The 13,553-nt window shown below is 39.5% G+C and overlaps 1 long non-coding RNA gene across 1 annotated transcript; it reads left to right on the top strand.

Annotated features, from left to right (window-relative positions):
* Positions 1-5,525: 5,525 nt before the first annotated feature.
* LOC105528507 lies at positions 5,526-10,997 on the top strand. The gene is made up of 4 exons (XR_001004363.1): positions 5,526-5,668; positions 8,663-8,790; positions 10,005-10,189; positions 10,871-10,997. It is a non-coding gene; the product is annotated as an uncharacterized LOC105528507 (long non-coding RNA).
* Positions 10,998-13,553: the final 2,556 nt, after the last annotated feature.

Here is a 13,553-nt window from a genome sequence, read left to right on the forward strand (position 1 = left end):
GGAGTGCAGAGGCGCGATCTCAGCTTGCTGAAGCCTCCACACCCCCACTCCCAACCCAGGTTCAAGTGATTCTCATGCCTCAGCCTCCCAAGTAACCAGGACTACAGACATGCACCACCAAGCTCAGCTAATTTGTATTTTTAGTAGAGATGGGGTATCAGCATGTGGGCCAAGCTAGTTTCGAACTCCTGGCCTCAAGTGATCTGCCTGCCTTGGCCTCCCAAATTGCTGGGATTACAGGCAGTGTGAGCCACCACACCCCACAGGAAGTTTCTTTAAAAAAAAAAAAAAACTAAAATTAGAATTACCCTATGATCCAGCAATCCCACTACTGAGTGTTTATGCAAGCAAAATAAAATCAATGTATCAAAGGGATGTTGCACCCCCATGTTTATTGCGGCACTATTCACAATAGTCAAGACATGGAACCAATCTAAGTGCCCATCAAAGGATGAATGGATAAGGAAAATGTGGTACATATGTACACTGGCATACTCTTTGGCCATAAAAAATGAATAAAATCCTATCATTTACAGCAACATGGATGGAAATGGAGGTCATTATGTTAAGTGAAATAAGACAGGCACAGAAAGACGACCACATTCTCACTCATACGTGGGAGCTTAAAAGGTGGATCTCATGGGGGTACAGGAGATAGAGAGTAGAAAAGTGGTTAGCAGAGGCTGGGAAGTGTGTGATGCGGGGGAGTGGGGATGAACAGAGGTGGGGTAATGGGTGCAAACTTCCTATTAGATAAACGAAAGAAGTTAGAACTTAAACATCAGAATGTTTAATAGCACCATAGGATGAATACAGTTAACAACAATCTGTTGTATATTTCAAAATAGCTAGAAGAGAGAATGTAAAGTGTACAAACACATAGAAATGATAAACGCTAGAAATGACGGATATCCTAAATAACCTGACTTAATCATTACACATTGTATGCATTTAACAAACTACCACATGTACATTACAAATACGTACAAACATGATGTATCTTTTTTTATTATTAAGAAACCAAGTCTAAGCAGGTGCAGGGCAAGAATGATCCTACTCCAGGCAGATGGGAAAGAGACTGCAAACATCTGGGGAAATCCAGAGCAAAGAGACCAGGAAGGTCACGCAGACCTAGGCTTTGTAGAAAATATCTCTAACCACGTAGCAGGAAAATGAAATAGGGCTATACAACCAACTTCCAAACAGACCCCAAATACCAGTGAGGATTATAGGTTGGTCACTACCTTTTGGCTTGATGACTGCTTGGCAGACAATAGGGGTCTTCGTTGCAAGCTTTCCTCTCTGCAACCTAAGGCTAGCATCTGAAAAGTGCTATGCACCTTGCCAACGTCCAATGAACATTCAACCACACTGCGAGTGTCTTTAAATAGAAACAACTTTTACCCAGAAGAGGAGACATTAAAAAAAAAAAAAAAAGAAAGAAAGAAAAAGACACAAACAAAAAAATGCTACAACCTCATCACTGAGAACAAGTAATAAAAGTGTTAAGCTCTCTGCTGATAAAAGATAGCAGTAAGGCAGATGACTTAAAAATGTTCTCTGCTTTAGCAATTGTTCACATACTTTTTTCTCCTAAATGAGTCACCCTCCTTGATTTCCTTAGTTACAAGAAATAAGAAAACAGGTGCACAATTCTTGAGGAAAGATTGGTGTTCAGATCTACTGAATAAAGTTACAGCAGCTACAATAACAATGGGAATGGGGGAAGAAAGCCTCACTCTGTTGTCTTTCTGGAGGTGTGTGTGTATGTGTGTTGTGTCGCGCACTTGTGTGTGTGTGACTGAAACATAACATTGAGTGCCCACCTTGTATCAGGCCCCTGCCAGACATATTACATATATTATTTCAAATCCTCTTCAAAATCCTGTGAGCTCATCATCATTATCCCTTCTTTATAGATCAGAAAACACATTCAAAGGGGTTCAGAACTTTTCATCAAGTCCCATTCGAATCTGAGAGCCAGTTGCACAGTGAACACCAGATCCACCTGGGGCTACAGTGTGGGTGCCTTCCACCACATCACAGCAGTGCGGGACAACAGCTTGGGGTCTACAGCGGTGAACTCTGTGGTTGTCTGAGAAATGAAGTCAGGGCAGGCTGAGGTTCCAGCAGGCAGTGGAACCGGTGAGAAAGCTCTTGGGCTGAAGAGCCACCCTTTTCAGTTCCGCGTTCCCCTCTGTCCTCCACAGAAAAGCCAAAATTCCATCATGGATCAGGGTAACACTGTGTTATTTACATGACAAAGGATTTCTGCAAAGAATTTGAGCTTGAGCTCCTGCCCTTTCCCTGCTTTCATTCTATGTGAACTCCAATGACTATCCTTTAAGGAAATTACAGTGAATCAAAGCCAGATTGATATCAACATAACCGAGTACCTAAGCATTCTAAGAAAAGATTCTCTATGATATCCATTTGGCAAAATTAAGATTTATTGAGTAAGGGTACAAAAATATGTTGATTCACAATACCAGTTATATAAACATATTGGTACATAGTAATCATATACATATATATAGCAATCATATATATATATATATTTTTTTAATTGAAACACTATCTGACCAACCAGTTAGGTTAGTTTGGACACTTAGGTTGTTAAATGATATCAGAAAATGAATATGTATATATATATACACACACACACACACAGACATGAATATATATACACACATATATATATATATATGCATATTTCTATCCCTTTGGTCTACTGATGTGATTGCTTCAGAACTGAACAAGTGTCCTCTGTAGGATTGCTTTTCAAATAATTCCTTTCTTAGACATTAATCCATTAACTTCATTTGCCTAATCACTTGCCACCTGGTCAGAATTCAGCTCCTCCAACTCTGAGGGTGTTCTGTCCAGAACTACAGCAGGAGAGAAGAATTTCAATCTATCACATACAAATTAATTCATGTTAAACACCGTTTGCATTTGGTCCTTCAGGATATGCGAGACTACATTAGTCAACTCAAGTAATAGAAAGTAGAGACCTGTTAGTCTTTTCTTAGCCTTGAGAATACACATTCTATGTTGCTATAGAATGGAGAACACATTCCTATTCTAATTTATGTCTATTCTCATCTTTGAAAGATATGTTGATTCCTTGTAGTTCTCAGGGGTGATATAATCCAAACCTGAATTAACTGAATATCCTATTTGAAAAAGTGCTATTGTTAAATGGCAACCATGCAGTTTTATTGTGTGATTCATAAGAAATCAGGTTGCACAGGCATGCTGGCTTGGGAGCATCAGCCTGCTCCATCAATGCTCTGATTTGAGAGGTGGAAGTGCTGGTGCTTTCTTCCTGTACCTCTTTGAAGATCAGCTGTAGGAGTTGCGAGCAAAGTCTATGGTCTGGAGGGTTTCCATTGTAATCCACTGGCTAACCAGACAAACCGGTGCACATCGCTGGGCCTTCCAATGTTGTAAGACCTGGCTTTGCCTGTGAGAGGACAGCCAGTGGCCCACCTCTTGAACTTCCCTACCTCCCGCTGGTCCAATATAGATACTGACTGTTGAACTGTGGAAGGAACGAACTGTGTATAGAGAGATGTTTGCAGATGCCCAATCATCAAATCATCTTTATTTGCAGGGCAGTCATGTATATTGGACAGAACTTGGGCTTTGGAATCACCTGGACAGACAGAGGCTAGAATCCCAATGGTTAGTACCTTGTTCAGGGACCTCAGGGCACTCAGCCTCTCTGAACCATCCTTTATTCATCTGTGGGGATGACTGTCAGCTGTTTGATGACGATTTTAAGAAGGCAATTCCAGCGTGCTTTCCCAAATTGCTAGATCATAAAATTCACCTGGAAAGTCTGCCCTCATTCGAGAGATCTAGAACGCTCCCCAGAAAATTTTATTTTTTGAAAGCCAGTTTTAGAACCATAGATAACTTGTTAATATGAAACATTAAATACATTTTAAAAAGTGTATCCTTTTTCACAGAACATTTACAAATTATTAGCGTTCAAAGATTAACAAAATCTAAAATGACAAAGTTTTTTTGATACGGTCATCCGTGAAGGCTTTTTAAAATCCCTGAATGGAAGCAGTGTTGTTAATTCTCATGTGTCTATTCTAATATCCGAGCAAATCTCATTCTGCTGAAAATCTTCCTTGACTGTTTTTAAGATGATGAACAGACTTCCTACAATCCTACTCAGTACGAGCACTGCATTTTTATTTACCTAAGTAATTTCTTTGATTCTTCTAAAACTAAACTCATAGGAGTTATTTTTTAAAATCACAAATCTGAAAAATGTCACGCTTCAATTTGACTTACTTCTAACTAAGCATATATATATGGCGTATATATTATATATATATAATATATATGTAATTATATATACATAATATGTATATATTATTTTGATATCCAAATATCTCCCAAGAAGGACTGATGACATTTGAAGCATATTCGCCCACCAAAATAAATAAATAAATAAAGTGAAAGTATTAGTATGAGTGTGATCAATATTCTTCCCAACTAGAGATTCCCAGAGTTTAACTCGAGTTAATTCTAAAGATCACAGGGTTTTTTTTTTTTTTGTAAAAATCTTAGCTTTTCCTTCCAATGAATTCACATGGTTTTTGCTTTATGAATTTCCAATACTTCATCCCCCGCCCCAGCAGGCAGTAAAGTCCAACCTTTTCATTCAGGGTTAAGGTTGCCCTGAGCCCTCCTGAACTTTCTAGCCCTGGCTCTTGTATCCTGCACACCCAGCCAGATGTGTGGGGGGCACCCTGAGCTAACTGACTTCCATGCTCTTTTATGCCAATTTCCTCCACCTTAAATGACCTTCTTCACTTTCGATCATCAAAATGTGAAGAGTTGCACAAAGTCACTGCCAAGGCATTTCTGATTTTTCGACTGTGGCCAGTGCTGCTTGGTCCACAGTTAGTTACGTTCACAGGCACGTTTCTGTGACATTCCCTCTGTACTTCCCACATGAGAAATGCTGTCCTCGGGTTTGTGTTCAATTTACTGGGTGAAAAGCTCACCGGCATACAAGCTCCCTGCGACTGTGTGACTCCCTGTCTCCACGGCCAGCGCCTAACACTGCCTCAAGCCTCAAGTGTTGTACAACTTTTGTTGGTGTGGACTAAAATCACTAATAAAAATGATATTGAAATGATTGAGCTTGTTCAACTAGTCAGAGAACAGCTCGGTCAACTGGCTTTTACTTTGGCCAGAATTAGTCTCAGCTGCTGTGTGAATTCTTATTCTTAAATGTAAATGTATGGGCTTCTGGCTCTTCATTCTGTCCTGGTTCTTATGACAGAATAGTCTCTTTATTCTGCTTCCGTTCCCTGAACTACAGCTTTGATACATTGATGAATCCTTTGCAGGGTGTTTTGTCTGTAGCTGGTAGCCTTGGAGTTACAGGAAAAATTCTAGGAATCATCACCAGGTGGCGCCAGAGCCACATTACAAAGCGCCTCTGAGGCCTCCTCCCAAGAACAGGGTGTGTTTGTCCTCCAGCACCAGGTGGGTTTGCTTTCTCCCTAGATCTTCCATCCGGGATAGCCCGGGAATTGATCTTGATGCTCTCTGTTCCTCATTAAAGCAGACCTGCTCAACTTCAGCAGACAGAAGGAGGACTGTCTTTCACCAGCTGCAGGAGCCTGTTCCCACTACAGTGAGATCATAATTTCGGTTTTTCAAGCCAAGAAGTATTTATTGAAAGCCAGCTATGTGCTTCGTTCTATTATCTCTTGATTTAAAATCTAGCATTTTGCGGCTTAAAAGAACTTAGAGTTCTTCTATCTATCACTATCTCCACCTGTATTTAATAGGGAGAGATACTGAAGCTTAGAAAGGAAAGGTTACCTGACTAATGCCATTCACAGAGTTTGTAGCAGCAACTGTATTTAAGACCAGAATTCCCAGCTACAAACCACCTCCTTCACGCTCAGTGGCACTCCAAGGCCACTGGATTATAAGCATCTCGAGCATACAGATGTAGTCCCATTCTTCAAGTCTTGACATAGCAAAATGCCTTTTTAGGTACTCTAAGAGATGTGCGATTGTTTGATGAGTACCCTGACTGTATTTTTAAATTCTGATTTAAAAGGGTGATTATTTGACTCAGAAATGCAAACATTTTCTTTGCTTGGGGATATTATGAATTTTAAATTCAGTCCAATATTTTCGGAAAAATTTAAGAAAATGAAACTTCCAAGAATTGAATAACAATCTATTGGAATTCGTATTTAAGTGTTCATTTGTGTCTTTAGCAAGTTACAGGTATGCTGATATCAGAAGTGTTCGTAGGAGGTTTAATTCTTACAACACTGAAATTGTTTTTAATGACATGCTAAAGCATAGGTACTGTGAAGACTCACTCATGTTTTCACAAGCTATGTAGGAAGTGCCTTTTACATGGCAGGCACTGTTCCAGCTCCGGGGGTTCAGCAGAGAACAGAAAAGATAGAGGCCCCAGAATTCACAAACTTGTATGCTGATGGCAGCAGACCTACAATAAACCAAAAAAAAAAAAAAAAAGAGAAAACGAAAAAGAAAAAACCACCACCAACAAAAAAACAAACAAGTAAACAAACAAACAAACAAAAAACAGGTAAAATACCATAGTATTTGGGAAAGTGATCGGGGCTGTGGAGGAAGAACAGAGGCAGGAAGGAGGACAAGAAGCACTTAAAGGAAAAGGCTGCACGACTATAAAGGATATGTGCAGGAAGGGCATTCTAGACAGAAGGAACAGCCAGTGCAAAGTACCAGAGACAGGAATATGCCTGATATATTGGAGAAGGGCAAAGAAGCCAATACTTATGGAAGGGTGTGAGCAAAAAAGAAAATGCCAGCAGTAAAGAGAAGGCCCGAGATTATTACAGCAGTTGTTTGTTTGGGTTTGGTTTTTGTGTTGTTGGGTTTTTTCTTGTTTGTGTTGGGGTTTTTGCTGTTGTTGTTGTTATTGTTTGTTTGGTTTTGTTTTGTTTTGCATAGCCAAATAAGAGAGACACTGACCTCAGTCTCTGCAAGGTCCAACTTGTATGAAATAATGCATGGTTTTCCTTTTGCCAATGTAGGAAGTACATAAAATGTCCAAGCTGCTAATCGAGCTTCAGGACTTGGTAACAGGGGAAAAGTGTCATCTCAGAACAAGTAAGGATTGATTAATATCAAAATAATTTCCATCTCAGACTGGAAATTCTACCTATCTATTGGAGCTGACAAGCAAGATTGATCACCTAAACTGAGTTAATCATAACAAATGAAAATGTTGAGGCACCTATAATTAATTACTACCCAAATGAGATTCGCATTTTTGCTAGAGATAACCTCTGAATATATCCGGTCATCCATCTTCCAGTTTCTTCTATTAGAGTCATAATTTCATTTTCCTGCTGGTTCCTCTCGGAACCCACCATGTGACTATGCAGGCAATGTGTGTTTTCCCTTCAGTTTTTAATATAATTATATGCAAGAAATATACAACTAAAGAAAATGTTCAGTTCTAGGAAAATGAAGGTCATTCTCTACTTAAAAACTGGATGAAGGACATTCTTTACTTAAAAACTGATGAAATGACTTTGAAATTCATGATTTCTCTTCCACATTCTATATTTCTGATCTTTCTCCCATATACTGAATTGGATGTTTTTTTTATCATTATTGTTATCCATATCTTACATGTGAGATATGGTGGTCAAAGTGTTTTAAAAGCTTCTCAGTCCTCTTCACCCCCATCAAACTGCAATTTGTTTTTAACTTGCTTCATGTCTCAGTGTCCAGCTTGGTCTCATTCACTATTTTAATCCTTGAAATAAGTTCTGTGCTAGTCATATAATGGCAAAATAAATGTTTGTTGGTTTGAACTGACTTGATTTCCTTGGAAATCAATTATGGGGAGTTCTGCAATAGCATCCCAGCTTTACCACCGACTCTGTGTCCCTAAGCAACTTCTCTGGTTCTGTTTCCACATGTGTATGATAGAAATTTCAACCTTGTTGTACATAACTTCATTTTCTTGGGTGTTGGCCTTCATAACAATCCAGCAGAAGAAGAATCATTGCTGCCATTTTTACAGATGAAATACAGAGTTTTCTGGGGCATATATTGTAATAACTAGAGGTTCTGTGGTTTAAACTCCCCCATATGCCTTTGTGTTTATTCACACAAATAGAATCAAATTAAGATTTCCAATATTCTTGAATAAATTGTTGCACTTTGCTTAGAAAAAAATCTGTACTTGAATGCTACCTCCCTGAACCCAACCCTTTCTGGACATTTTCTTGACTCATTAAGGACTTGGATTACATAGACACTCAACATTTAATTGCATCGCTATCAAACATGTATCTAGCAAAATAATATATAAGGTCGTTTAGGTTTCTAACTATGTAATTATAATGTTCTACGTATGTAGAGTTTATAAAACCGTTCACATGTTACAGTAGCTGAGTTTGTCAAAGCTCTGGAATTGACAGCTGCTTTCCATATATGGGAACTTGATCAAGTCCTTTTGCTGCCTTCCTCATGCATTTCTTAAGAGCTTTAAAGATCAATATTTGCATTTTATAGCACAATAGCAATAAGAAGTAAGTGCTCATCAAATGTCAGTGTAGTTTTCAATATCATCATGTTTGTCATCACTCTATTTTTTCTTCCTAAGAGCCTGGTGGAGTCTTCAGAGCAGATCTGATTCTCCTACTTGTATAGACAAAAGAAACTGAGGCTCAGAAGAGACACGTGGCCGAGTTGAACAGGACTGCAACAAAAATTTTGCCTTTCTACTTTCTGGTACAGTGGTCTTTCCTTCGCCACTAACGTGGATATGCCTCAGTTAGTAAATTCTCCCAGTTGGGAAAAAGCTTGGCAGCAATGAAAGTTAATGTGATGAATCATTGAGATGGACAGATTGGAAAAATGTTGTTCCTTTTGCATGTTATGTTCTTGCCAGAAATCAAGTAGGTGGAGTTTTTGAAGAGTAATCAGTTAGATAAGCATGGTGGTTTTAAATAATCAAGTGTGGAGACGTACCAGTTGTGTTTAATTTATAACAAAATCAAACAATTCAGGCATGATGTTGAACTCATTGAGCTTGGCTCACTACTACATGTCTCTCACCAAAAGCAATGACTATAAAGAGTTATAAATACCATGACCCTATATCATAAAAAATAAATCATTCCAGGAAGTTTTCCATTTAAGTCACCTTCTCAAAATATTAGGAGAAAACTACCAATATTCAGTTCAAACCCCAGAGGCATAAGGAAAAAAATTAAATGGTGAAATAGCAAGTAAGTGGTAATATCCTCACTATATGCACAATTGCATCTGCTCAGGGGTTAGTCTGTCTTTAGCTCCTGTCTACAACTCACACCAGTCTCCATAAAAGAAATGAGATCTCACCGATATCTTCTAACTTAATGAGACAAAAATCCTGGTGATCTGTGCAAGAAAATAAAACTAAGATAAACTAGTATCTGCTACTGATAAATATTGAACAGATGTGGTCCAAATCCCTCTGCCAGCTGGAGGAAGGAAAAAAGTTCTATTTTACAGCTTGGATATAATTATTGGCCACATTTCTCCAAGCAAAGACAGTGACATTGGCTCACTCCCCAGGAGAATTTTCTTCTGATCTTGGCACTAAGAGTTGCTTTTCTTTAACAGATTGCAGCAATATACCCTTCGCTTGACCCAGTTTATTCATTCAAAAGATACCTGGAGCCAAAACCATGTATGAGAAATAGAAAAGGAAGAGGCAGGCACAAGCTGTGTTTATATGCCCACCAAAGGATTACAGCGAAACACATATATTCTAGTCACCACTGAACGCACCTGTCTGTGTGTCAACAGTAAACCAGATTCGTCTGGCAGATGACCATGACCCAGCTGATTCACTCTGGAGTTAGAGGAACTTTTCCCAGACCCTGAAAGTCACCTTTTCAGACGACTTCACAAACAGCCATCCTTGTTCCCAGTATCATGCCCTTGTCACTGCTAAACAGATCCTTCGCAAGGAATTTTCCTGAACATCACCACTGAGGCTCCTTCCAGTAATGACCCTGATCCATCATTGGGATTGCTGAGCAGTTGTTTCATAACATGAGCAAGGTTGTTTTGACCGTGTTTCTTGACCTGGCCATTTGGATCCCAAGGATGTTTTGGTCCAAGAATAAATTCCAGAGCTTAGGCAGGTGACATACCACAACTATCTTCATTTCCTACTTCTGTTCTTTCCCTGTGCAATCCTTTTCCTAGCACTGTGACTGAAAGAATTTTTCTAAAACATTAATGTGATCATACTATGTCTCTGCTGAAAAGCCATCAATCACTGTCTACCTATTACCAACAAAAACATGACATTCTGATCCCACTTGACCTGCTCTTTCTCATCTCCAACTCTTCTCCTTACGTAATTTCTCACCTGGTGACCAACCACACCCTGCATGTCCTATACATTCATTTATGCTTTTTCACTAGTCCAAGGCCCCCAGAATCATTTTCAAGTATCATTTTTCCCAACACAAAGCATCAGTCGAGACCTGTATTAAGTCTGAAGCATCTCAGAAGCATTTATTGACAAACCAGTCCTCTATTCTCCTCTGCCTGCAAATACACAGCACATACATTCTGTCCCAAACATTTGTAGGCCATCATTGTCTTTTGCCTGGTCTTTCTCTACTAATTAATATATATTTTATTCATGTGTGTGTATTTATCTCACCGATATTTAGGAGCAGAGCCTATGGTTTATTTTAGTTATACAGGTTGTTGGGTGATATGGCTGTGAACCTGATATGCTATAGATTATAAGGGCAGGTGGAACCTGTCACAATTCCTCTTCCTCCATCACTGGGTGTCTGTCTCAAAGGTCACCAAAGAAGAGAGGAAAACTTGTCAGATGGGGAAGGACATGTCAAGAGCATGCACACAGATTCACTCTTCAGCCAGAAGCTCCAGTTCCTAGATGATCCGAATCCAATTCAGAGTGCCTGCACCTGTTTCCTGCCACACAGCTAGAGCTGGTCAATCTGATTTAAGTAAGACAAGACTTAGGCAAGACAAGGGAAGACAAGACTTAGATAAGAATAAGCAGTTGAGTAGACAGATATTTCCCCCATGGAGTCTGCCTTGTTCAGGAACAAGTTTAATCAGTTACTGACTTATAGTAAGAATGTGAATATGATAATTTTATTAAAAGTTTTTATAAATAATTTCATTGTAATTTAAGCATCGATGAAAATGTGTTGTATATGGTCATGTACTTGCTTTGTTTTCTTTTTGTTTATTCTGTCGACATTTACAAAGCCCTTACACTGTGCATGAAGACACATGGGATAGAACACTATCCCTGCTGTTGAGGAATCCCCTATAACCATTTATAACACAACAGCTGAAGCTCAATATGGTCAAGCAACTGGCCACTGGCCAGAACCTGATTGTCATGGACTTCAGTTAAGGTCCTCTGATTCCCATCACAGTCTCTTTCCACTCCTTATGCTGTTTCATGGCCCATGTTCAGGGAGTGACTCTGCTCTGCCTGGATTTCTGAAATCTTGTATGGATGGCTGGTGAGCTTAGAATAAAGATGCAATGTGAGGAGGTACGCCCTGTTTCCCATATGACTTCCGGAAGACCAGGAGAGCAGTCTTCCCGAGTCAGGCAGGAGCACTGTGGCTAAAGCAGCTTCCCAGGGAGAGCAGTGACGTTCTTGGTCTCAGAGAATATCTGAACCCCATCACCCCCACCAGTTTACATTTCAAAATGCTTCTTTCCACTGGCACGCAGTGCTCAGTAAGACCTCACAGTTTCCCTGGGCTGTGGTCCAATTTGATTACCTCCTTTTTCCATGCTTGGAAGCTGCTATGCAATAATCTTTTTAACCTCTGCAAAGCCAGGAAAAATGTGACAGCAAAAGCAATGTTAGTACTTGAGGACATTTTCTCCTTTTAGATTTTGAGGGTTTATTTCATGTTTATTAAAAAAGCACAAAACTCTGTCACTTTCTGTTGGTGTTATCCTGGTCATCTCAGAGCTCACATTAACTGCTTTCCTACCCCCAGCAGAAACTGGAGAATTCTGAGGAAAACACCCTTTCAGTTCATGGAAACATCTCAGCCACTCTTTCCAGCGTTGCTTTTCCTTCCATCCTAACCATCTTGTTTTGATCTTAAATATCTTCAGAATCTGACTTTTGAAATTTATTTTTATATCCCTTTCCAGCTACTTTTGATTAATAGGGTAAGCAACATGATTTTCTTCTTTTTTTTTTTTTCTTCTTTTAAAAAGCTCCAGCTCTGGCTGGAGTGCAGTGGTAAATCTCCACTTCCCAGGTTCAAGCAATTCTCTCGCCTCAGCTTCCCAAATAGCTAGGATTACAGGCACCCGGCGCTGTGCCCGGCTAATTTTTTTTTCTTTGTATTTTTAGTAGAGACAGGGTTTTACTATGTTGAGGCCAGGCTGCTCTCAAACTCCTGACTTCATGATCTGCCCGCCTCGGCCTCCCAAAGTGCTGCAATTACAGGTGTGAGCCACCTCACCCAGCCGATTTTAATTTTAAAAAATTCTTGTAATAGTTCTCAAACGCCATGAGTCCTGCAATCTTCAGCCTTCGCGTGAATTTCCTCACCACCATGACAGGCAAGGCCCCAAAGCTTCCCAGATGAATTTGACTCAGTATGTTCCTTTCTGAGAGGAGAGGTTAGACAGGCACAGAAGAGAATAACGAGCTGTGTCAGACTAAAAGACTTACTGAAAAGTTCTAATTATTTTTCTTCAACAGACTAAGTATTTTAGTTTGTTTTTTGACAAATGTGGTAGAGGTCGCCTAGGTGTTCCACAAACACATTTCCTCTTGTTCCTAAAGCCACTACGAGATATTTCCCAGCCTCCCTTGAAATTACATATGACCACATGTAACTTATCTAACCAATGAAAATGTAGATAAAAGTAATGTGGACAACCTGTAGGCCTGTGTTATAAAAGCTTCCTACAAACAGACCCCCAGTCTCTCTCCTTTGCCCACAGGCTGATTCATAGGACTTTATTATCCTGGAGAATGGTAGAAAACATAAATAATAGATACTTAGGTAAGTCTCTAGTTTACTATTAGAAAGCCATCACTTACTGGACTTCAGTTGGCTGAAAAATAAACTGATCATGTTAAGCTACTGAGGTTTGAGGGGGGGGGGTTGTTTCAGCAGTATATGTTACCCTCAACTATTATACAGATAGACACCTTGGTCTTGGCTTAGTAATTGGTTTGTGGGTGGCAAGTGTGTGTGTGTGTGTGTGTGTATGTGTGTATATACACACACACAGTCTTCTGGCCAAACATATATATACACTTACATATTTATATGTTTAAAGGCTGCCTCAGATTATATATATATATCTCTCTGAAAAGTAGTTAGAAAAAGTCACAGTGACTAATTCTATTGACTTTATTTGGCACAGTATTACAAAAAAAAGAGGAGTTCAGGCAAGTATTGCCTGACTTTCAAGTAGATATCCAAGACAACTGGGAAAAATCCAAAGGTCCAGAGTCCTACAGT

This window comes from Mandrillus leucophaeus, unplaced genomic scaffold (assembly GCF_000951045.1).
Source record: "Mandrillus leucophaeus isolate KB7577 unplaced genomic scaffold, Mleu.le_1.0 Scaffold72, whole genome shotgun sequence".
NCBI classification, from domain to species: domain Eukaryota; kingdom Metazoa; phylum Chordata; class Mammalia; order Primates; family Cercopithecidae; genus Mandrillus; species Mandrillus leucophaeus.